Raw genomic sequence first — 9,541 nt, 5'->3', positions numbered from 1 at the left:
AACGCAAAAGAAAATTCATATCTCAGTCGCAGAAATTTAAGCAAGTCAACACACCTACCAAACTAGTTAGTACCACCAAACTATTTGATTTGAGCTTCGTAGGAAGCTCATAAAATATTTATAAAGCATAAGCAAAATAATTCCTTAAAAACAGAAATCAAATACACATAACCTAATTAATAGTCCTACATGTGTTCGACAAAAGATAAATAATACTCACATCTCAGTGGCTTTCATGCAAAATTATGAAAGAAAATTATAAATTGGTTTTGGTTTTCGAATTGTGTAATTGGCATAACTGATTGAACGCATGAAGTATTCTGACATATATATGAATAAGTATACAACATTTTAGGGGAAGAGACTGACCTGAGCAAGATGAGATGGTCGGAGTGAAGAGAACACCCCAGCGAGAGAGAGAGAGACCGAAGGAGCTGCTGCCAAACGACGACCCAGCGAGAGAGAGACGGAAGCTGAGGAGTTGAGGACAAATGGACACTGTCTTGGCGGGAGTTGAGGAGGGAGAGTCGTTTGGGTCGCTTTGGCGGAATAAAGAAGAAAGAGAAAATGAATTCGTGGGGGTGTACAGTGAAGAAGAAGACACGGGACACTTAATTTTTTTTTAGGCTTTTATTTTCTATGCCGTAATTTTAACATCTTAAGTCGGCCCATGAGCAACTGACATATAATGCAGCATGATAAGTCTCTTTTAGAACTGACATATGATGTAAAATAAAAAATATATATAATTTTAAATTGTTTATATTTTATTTTGAAATTATAAATATCTAATTTATTTAATAAACTTTATTGTAATATTTATAAATACTGTAAATTATTTAATTTGACTTTAAATTTTAAAATGTATAATTTAATTTTTTTTTAACAAAATTATAAAGTAATATTAATCACTATAAATTTATTACAACTAACTATACACAAATAAATTACTTATATTAATGAGTTAAATCAACTAAGAACGAATTTATAAATTTATGACAAAAAATTAATTTTACAATTCAAATTATATTCATGCCACAAGTCGTTTGTAGCATAACTGACATATGATGTTTGCATGATAAGTCTGTACTAGAACCAACATTTAAGGCAGTATGATAAGTCTATTCCAGATCCAACTTATGATGTTAAAATTTAAAAATATATAGTTTTAAAATTATTCATATTTTATTTTAAAATTATAAATCTCCAACTTCTTTAATTTAATTTATTATAATATTTATAAATATGTAATTTATTTAAAATTAAAAATATATAATTTAAATTTCTTTTAACAAAATTACAAAGTAATATTAATCACTGTAATTTTACTGCACTATATTTATGAGTTAAGTCAACTAAGAAAAAATTTACAAAAAAAAAAAATTCAAATTCAAATTATGTTTAGGCCACAAGTTGTTTGTAGCATAATCGACCTATAATACAACATGATAAGTTTGTTCCACAACTGGCCTATGATGTTATAATTTAATAATAAATAATTTTAAATTGTTGATATTTTATTTTAAAATTATAAAACTCCAACTTATTTATTTTAATTTAATGTAATATTTATAAATATGTAATTTATTCTAATGTAAAAACAAATTAGAGTATCTTTAATAATAGAATTATTATAATGACATGGTTATTTTTTTTATAATGTTTTATTTATTTACAACAATATTTTATCCTTTATAAAAGATAAACAATTAATTTTTTTAATTACAAATAGCTGATTATTTTAATTCATTTATATTTCAAAAAATTATAATATAATATTAATAAATAAAAGATTTTTTATATTTCTTTCATACACTAATAACTTATATATATTTATAGTTTAAATAAATTAATATATCTTAAAATTCAAATATTCAAAAATAAGTAATAATGACGTGACAAGTCAGTTCACATGCACTGACCTACTATGTCAGCAGGGTACAACATGGTAGGTCGGTCTACACAGATGTGACCTACCATGGCAGCATGGTAAGTCAGTTGTGTGGAAACCGACCTACTATGTCTTTTACAAGCATGGTAAGTCAGTTCCCACGCAACTAACCTACCATGCTTACCTTTGACATACATGATAGGTACGTTATGTGTAATTCGACTTATGAACATGTGTTAAGTCAGTTAAAATGGAACCAACCTCTCATGACCGATGACTGATGTCCATATTGTAGTAGTTATGTTTGGTTTGTGAATAATCTGCCATGTTTGAGTAATTTGATGTGTTTAAATTTATTATGAGAATAATTATTGGATTTTCACTTATGAAATTAATCTACTTAAAATTAAGTCTTAAAATAATACAAGTAAAATATATTTTTCCCACACCTAAAAATTATATTTTTCTCACACCATGTTTGTAATTTTATTAAGTTGAATTAAATTGTTATTTGCTAAGGAAACATGCTATATAAGTATTTTACATAATATCTAGCCTTTATTAGTTTTATGTAATTCAAAAATAAATAATGGAATTATTATATTTTTTTAAATGGCTAAATAAATTATTTTATGAAATAAAAATAAATTTTTAGAGGTGTAATTAACTTAGTAATTTTAAAGAGATAAATGAAGATAAGAAAAGTAGGTTATTAAATCATTATTTTTAAAACGATAGAAATAAGCGTGTAGAAATTATCGTTTTTCACGTCACTTTTTAACAACGTTCCCACGTATGCATGTTACATGCAAATGCACTTCTATGTTGAAAAATATGTCTAATATTCAACCATATGTTTTTTTATTTAAAAACCATGCATGTAACATAGGTATAATTTGCATTATTCTTTTGGTGATTTTATATGTGATTATGCCTATTTGGAAATTATGAGTAGTTTTCACCATGTGTGCATGGCCCATGCACACATGGATATATGAGTTGAGCACAAGAAAATCTTATGTGATGGTATAGGATGTTATTTGATTATGGTATTGGTTTGTTGTGAACCTGAAGTAAGGATGTTAGATATAATTTTGGTTATTTAAGCTGTGAATGATAAGGTTGGCATGTATGAATAAGAATGTTATGTATGATGATACCTTTTGCGATATGAATTATGAGATGCTATTTTGTGTTGATATGACTGGATTGTATGAATGTTGTATGTTATGTAATGGTCGTTAGCATGATGAACGTGACACAACAAAAAAGAATTACTAAGGATGTGAAGACATAACCCAAGTTACTAAGGATATGAAGACGTAACTCATAGGGCGGACGCGCCTAGGTTATTCAAGGACCAAAGATCCTGTTTATGTAGTGCACCAATTTTTTTTTATTTATTTAAATTTTGTGCTTTATTTTATTTAATTGTTAAGTGTATAAATTATTATTTTTTTATTTTTTTTAGAATTATTTGGTAGAAATTGTGTGAATTAAATTGTTAATTTATTTATTTATTAATTAATTTAATTTGTGAATAAAATAAGTTTTGATTGAATGTATCAATGTGCATGGTTAGTTGAAATGCACCTTAGCACTTATGTGTGTGCATGTACATTATTGCATGGTGAACATGCAATAGTTTTCCCATGCATTATTCTAGATTTTTCCTTTTATTTGTTATTTAGTTTTAATTTAATTGGAAGGAAAGTAATGGAAGAAATAAAGAGAGAAGACTCTAGAAGGCTTGTGTTCACAAGAAAGAAATGGAAAGCAAATGCTAAGAATAGAAAGAGTTGTTTTTTTTATTCCCGTAACTCTGGACCCAGTCACAGTAAAATGGGTATAAATTGATCTGTAGGCGTCCGATTTAGATAAACTTAGTGCCATTAGAAAGATGATTTAACTATCTACAACTTTTACGAAATATAGTTTTTCCCAAAATGCAACGAATAAGAGCCAAAATTGTGTCCCAAATGGCAGGACCCTAGAACTACGAAAATTTGACATTTCCTTATTAGTGTGGTGTGCCAAGGAAGGAAAAAGAGAAGTTAGTGTGGTGTAAATTATTTAAGGGATTTGATTGGCTGAGTACAATTATTATTTTATTTTATTTTTTATTTATTGTTTAAAGGAAATAAATAATAAATAAAAAATAGGAAACTTACCATTTTCTTTTAATTGGACCTTTATGAGAGAATTAAGATAAAGGGGGAAGAAAAAAATTGGAAGCGCATTATGCTCTTGGTGGCTGCGAGTGCTAGAGAGAGGAAGAGAGAGAGAGAGAGAGAGAGAGAGTGGCGTGATAGAGAGGGAAAGAGAAGAAGAAAGAAAAGAAGGAGGAGAAGAAGAAGAGAAGGAAGGATTCAATACTAGGGTATGTATTTTTTGTATTTGTGGTTTTCAATCCTCTCTTCTTTTTCTTTCTTGAGTTTTGATGAGTTATTGTTGTGGTTTGTTGGTGTTCTTCTTTTCTTTTGGTGGATTTCGAAAAGCCCTAGGCTTGAACATGTGGTGGCTATAATTTTGGGTTGATCACTTTTGTGTTCTTGATTTTACAATCAAGTGAGGTAATGTGATTTCTAACCCTTTTGTTGTTATGATTTTGGGTTGTATTGGCTTTGATACATGAAGGGTTGGCCTAAGCGTGTGGCTCTATGATTTCATGTTGTTTTGGTGTTAGGCATCATATTATTATTGGTCATGGGAAAATTGTGTCATGGTTAAACTATGAAAAAGTTTTGTTTCTATTTGTATAAGATGAGATTGGGTGAAAGATAAGAGTTAGAAGTTTTACTATTTTATGTGTATTGGTTTCAGTTTATGGGCATGTTTAGGTTTATGATTGTTTGTGATTTTAAATATGGATTTATATTGGCTATGAAACTATGTTGATCTCTTGTTATATGAATTGTTTGATCTTAGGATCTTGAGTATGATGATATTGATGTTATGATATCTATGTGAAAACATGAAAGGGTTTGGTTTTGATCCACTAAATATGATGATCTTGGTTTTTATGTTTATGAGAATGAGGGTTTCGGCCTATAGGGCATTGATGCATGATTGTGTTGTTGTTTTTTTCACCTATACTTGTTAGGAACATGCTAGGTTGATGTAAAGATATATATGAATATTGGAGTTGTATGCTAATAATGCATGTTGTCTTTATTATTTTGTTGGGTGGCATGTATGAACTCATTGGAAATATAATAGGGTGTTGTAAGGTTTTAAATGAATATGTGTTAGTTATTTTCTTTTAAATGAATTATTTGTATAATAGGAGCATGTTAGGATTTGTGATTTATTTGTGCTAATTAAACATGCACGATTTTGTATGAATCTTGTGAGGCATGATGAAAAAGATGAATTTTATGATGATTTATGCTTGCTGGTTTTTGGTGTCTAAGTGGTTAGTAGATGATGAAAATAATGATTTGGATGTTTAAATAATTTAACTAATGTTTTGATGTTTCAAGAAATTAAATGGAAGGTTTTAAGATGTCTTGAAATGATATTTTTGCACAAATTATTACCTACAGATTTTTTCTTTATTTTTGAGAAAATATTGAGTTTTAAACATAAAAATGGTGATTTTGAGAATAAAGATAGTTGTTGGAATTTTTGTAAAAAAAGTGAAGTTGTATTTTTAATAAAAGAAATTTGGTGAGTATCTTGAAATAAATTAATACCCTAAACTATGGTAATATTAAAAGTGGTATTTTTAATGTAATATGAGTGTCTATTTTAATAGTTATGATTTTTAGTTATTTTTTATTAAGAAAAATGTTGAATTTAGTTCACTTGTGAATTTTAAGTAAATTAAATTATTGCTGAAAGTTTAGTTAAATATTTATAAAAATAATCATTGGATTTTTCACACATGAATTTGTTGACCCTAGTTTTGGTCAACTGACACGGAGTCAAAATGCTTGACGTGGACAGATATGTTGGAATGAATATAATGACAAAAACAGTAAAGCACACAAGAATTTATAGTGGTTCGGCCCCAGAAACTGGTAATAACCTACGTCCACTTGAGCTATTATTGATATGAGATCTCAAAGGAGTGATCAAAGAACTAAGGTTCTATGAGTTTCACCAACCTCTGAAGAATAAACAATATATCGTAATGTAATAGCTTTAATTCTCTCGTAAATCTATAATCTCAAGTAATCAAAAAGTTAAAAGTCCTTTCTTTGAACTATCTTTCTCTATTTATAGGCTCAAGGAGGATTACAATAATTTGTTATAGATATTCTCTCCTAATTAATCGGATCATCAGGAATTATTGGAGACAATCTCGGGATTGACTATGATCTTTACAAAATCATCTTGAAATATGCGGAGTGTACGACCATGCTGGTCGTAAGAAAAACTCAACCGTTATGCTTGCAATATCTTACTGGTTGATACTCTAACAGAACTCTGTCAGGTGTCATCCACGTGTTAAGAAATCGCCTGCCACGTCATCTGTGCCCGTTTTTTGGATAACAAAATTTATTCTATTTTAAAATTAATCTTTAACAATAACACAAGTAAAAAAAATGTAATTTTCCACATCTAAAAATTATATTTTTCTCACATTAAACATGTAAATTTGTTAATTGGATTATAATGTTATTTTCTAAATAAACATGTTAAATTATGAGAATTTTACATAATTTTAGTTTTGGTTATTTTATGGAATTTAAAAGTAAGTAATGGAGTTATTATATTTTAAATGATTAAATAAATTATTTTATGAAATAAAATAATGTCTTGAGAGATTTAATTAACCTAGTAATTTTAAGAAGATAAAATAATGGTAAACAAAGTATGTTACAAGTTTATTATTTTGAAAACAATAGAAGTAAGACACGTAGAATTATCGTTTCAAACGCTATGTTTACGCAACGTTCCCACGTATGCATGTCGCATGCAAATTCACTTTTACGTTAAAAAATATGTCTATTATGCAACCATGTAGTTTTTATAGAAAGATCATGCATGCAATATAAGTAGAATGTGCATTATTCTTTTACGACCTTATGTGTAATTATACATTTTTGTATGTTGTGAGTAACTCTCACCATGTGTGCATGGCCCATGCACACATGAGTTATATGAGTGGGAAAAATAGAGATTATGTGAAGCTAAGGAATATTATTTTGATTATGGCATAGGCTCATTGAGAAGTTGTCGTTTTACTTAGCTTGGACCTGAAGTAAGGAAGTTAGATAGAATTTTGTTTATTTATGCTGTGAATGGTAAGACTGTTTGTATGAATGAAAATGTTATGAATTATGAAATGCTATAATATGATGATATGTTGGATTGTATGATTGCTGTATGATATGAATGGATGTTAGCGTGATGAATGCGACACATCAAATAAAGGGGTTACTAAGGATATGAAGACGTAACCGAGTTATATGTAATGGTTGTTACAGTATTGAACGCGACATAACAAATGGGTTACTAAGGATATGAAGACATAACCTGAGTTACTAAGAATATAAAGACGTAACTCCAAGGGCAGACGCGCTGAGGTTATTCAAGGACCAGAGATCCTGTTTACCTCAAAGGGTGACATGGACAAGTTAGCGGGCCATGTTCACAAGGAAAATGTAACGCCCTGGATAGCCAAGACCGCTACACTGTGTACTTATAAAGGTGCAAGACTTGCTAATCAAGTCATTAATTTAAAAACGTGTCACTAAACATGTATGAGCTAGGGTTAAAAAGGTTTTGGTCTCAAAAGTTTCATTTCATATAATTAAGCGGTTACATACATGGGATCCCAAAAGAAACAGAGTTTAAAAGTTGGATTACAGACTCCCAAAAATACAGACAACTGTCAATCGTACTAAGGCAAAATGAGCAATTTCTGGGTCTCGCGTCCCTGCCTAAACCTCAACCGTGGCGGCTAAGCAGCTGGCCATGTACATTCCACTCGTAGAGCTCTCCAAATCAAGGCTGATCAAATTTGCCCTTGCCTTTACCTACACCACGTAGCACCCATGAGCCAAGGCCCAACAAGAAAACATGATGTGCAACACAAACAATAACAACAGATAATAAATTCACTAAGCATGAACTCTCATCAAATAATCCACTTTAACCATTCAGCACATATATTCAGAATCAAGGATGCAATCAATCACTTATAACATTCATATCACACAATAATCAGGGCCGACAGCTTAGGCCGCACCCCCTGTTTACCCCACTGACTCCAGCCCGCTTAAACCGAGCTCAGTGCATATTAAGCTGTCCTCGGCTACCAGTGGCCAAGCCGCGCCTTGTGCGCTAGTGTAACCCTTGGCACCCTTAGGCCGTTGGTTCACTAATTAGCTTGCATGGCATAATACTATCTTTTCAAGCATACACATGTTGGAAAAAGCTTATACATGATCCTTATTTATTTTCATGTATATCTAATATTAAACAAATTAATACGAGATAGCCTAAAACATGTTTCTAAAATTGAATTTAAAGAGAAACAAATAATAGAATACTTACAGTATACGCAGCGGAATTAAAGAGTCCTTCCTTCAGTTTCTCTAACTCTTGTATCCTCTCTGTCGCAGAGTATTATCAAGAAACTGAACCGATCTTCTATTTTCTTCACGATCTTCCAATGTATCCTTAGAACCACCTAGACTAGTGTGGGCAATTCTCAACACATGAGATAGATATAGAGAGAAGAAGAGAAAATAACAAAGTGGCTTAGAAAAGGACTTGTGTTTAGAGAGAATATAAAACTATCAGAAAATATGACTTGTGACTTATCTGCCGTCTCTAAAATCCTCTCTCTAAGCGCTCCTTTTATAGACTCAATTAGGCCATTTAATTTAATTAAAAAATCAATAAAATAACAGCCATTTTGAAGCCCTAGGTCGAAATTATCATGGGCTATAGGCCCGTGAAATTTCTCATTTGATTATAAGCCCATTGGACTTAAAATCAAGGCCTGTATTATTTTCTATTGATTTAATTAATTAAATAATTATTTAAATCCTTTATCAAATTAATTATTTATAATTTGAACATTGATTTAAATTTATTTATTAATTTAGATACCAATTTATCTTAATTAATAAATCTGCCATAATTTCTCTTTTCTTCTCAAAATTACACAACTCTGTGAAACTATCCAAAATTGACCTGGTCAACTTTGATAATTCTAATTGATAATTAAATCAATTAATTGAGACTATCTAGATGATTTTATCCAAGGTACAATGGGGACCATGGGCCTATGAAATCAAGCTCCAATAAGTTATCATAAATCTAACAAATAAATTTACTAACTTATTAATTCCTCGTGACTCCACTATAGACTTGGAATTGCACTCTTGAATTCATAGAACGCTCTATAACAAATATAGATACGCTATTAATTATCCATTGTTACAACCATAATTGTCACTCAATCCTCTATAGACGGTCTACAATGAGATAGGACTAAAATACCGTTTTACCCCTCATTGTATTTTATCCTTAAAACACTTAGTACCTTGTAAATGATATTTCAATAAACTAATTTAATTACTGAAATGAGATCTCTATCATTTATCACCTTGAACCAAACTAAAAGGAAACCATCATTTCACTTCTTCATCAGAAGCTATAGATGTTCATATCTATGATTAACACTCCCAC

This window comes from Humulus lupulus, chromosome 9 (genome assembly GCF_963169125.1).
Source record: "Humulus lupulus chromosome 9, drHumLupu1.1, whole genome shotgun sequence".
In the NCBI taxonomy this organism is placed as follows: domain Eukaryota; kingdom Viridiplantae; phylum Streptophyta; class Magnoliopsida; order Rosales; family Cannabaceae; genus Humulus; species Humulus lupulus.
Note: the sequence above shows the minus strand (reverse complement) of the source record.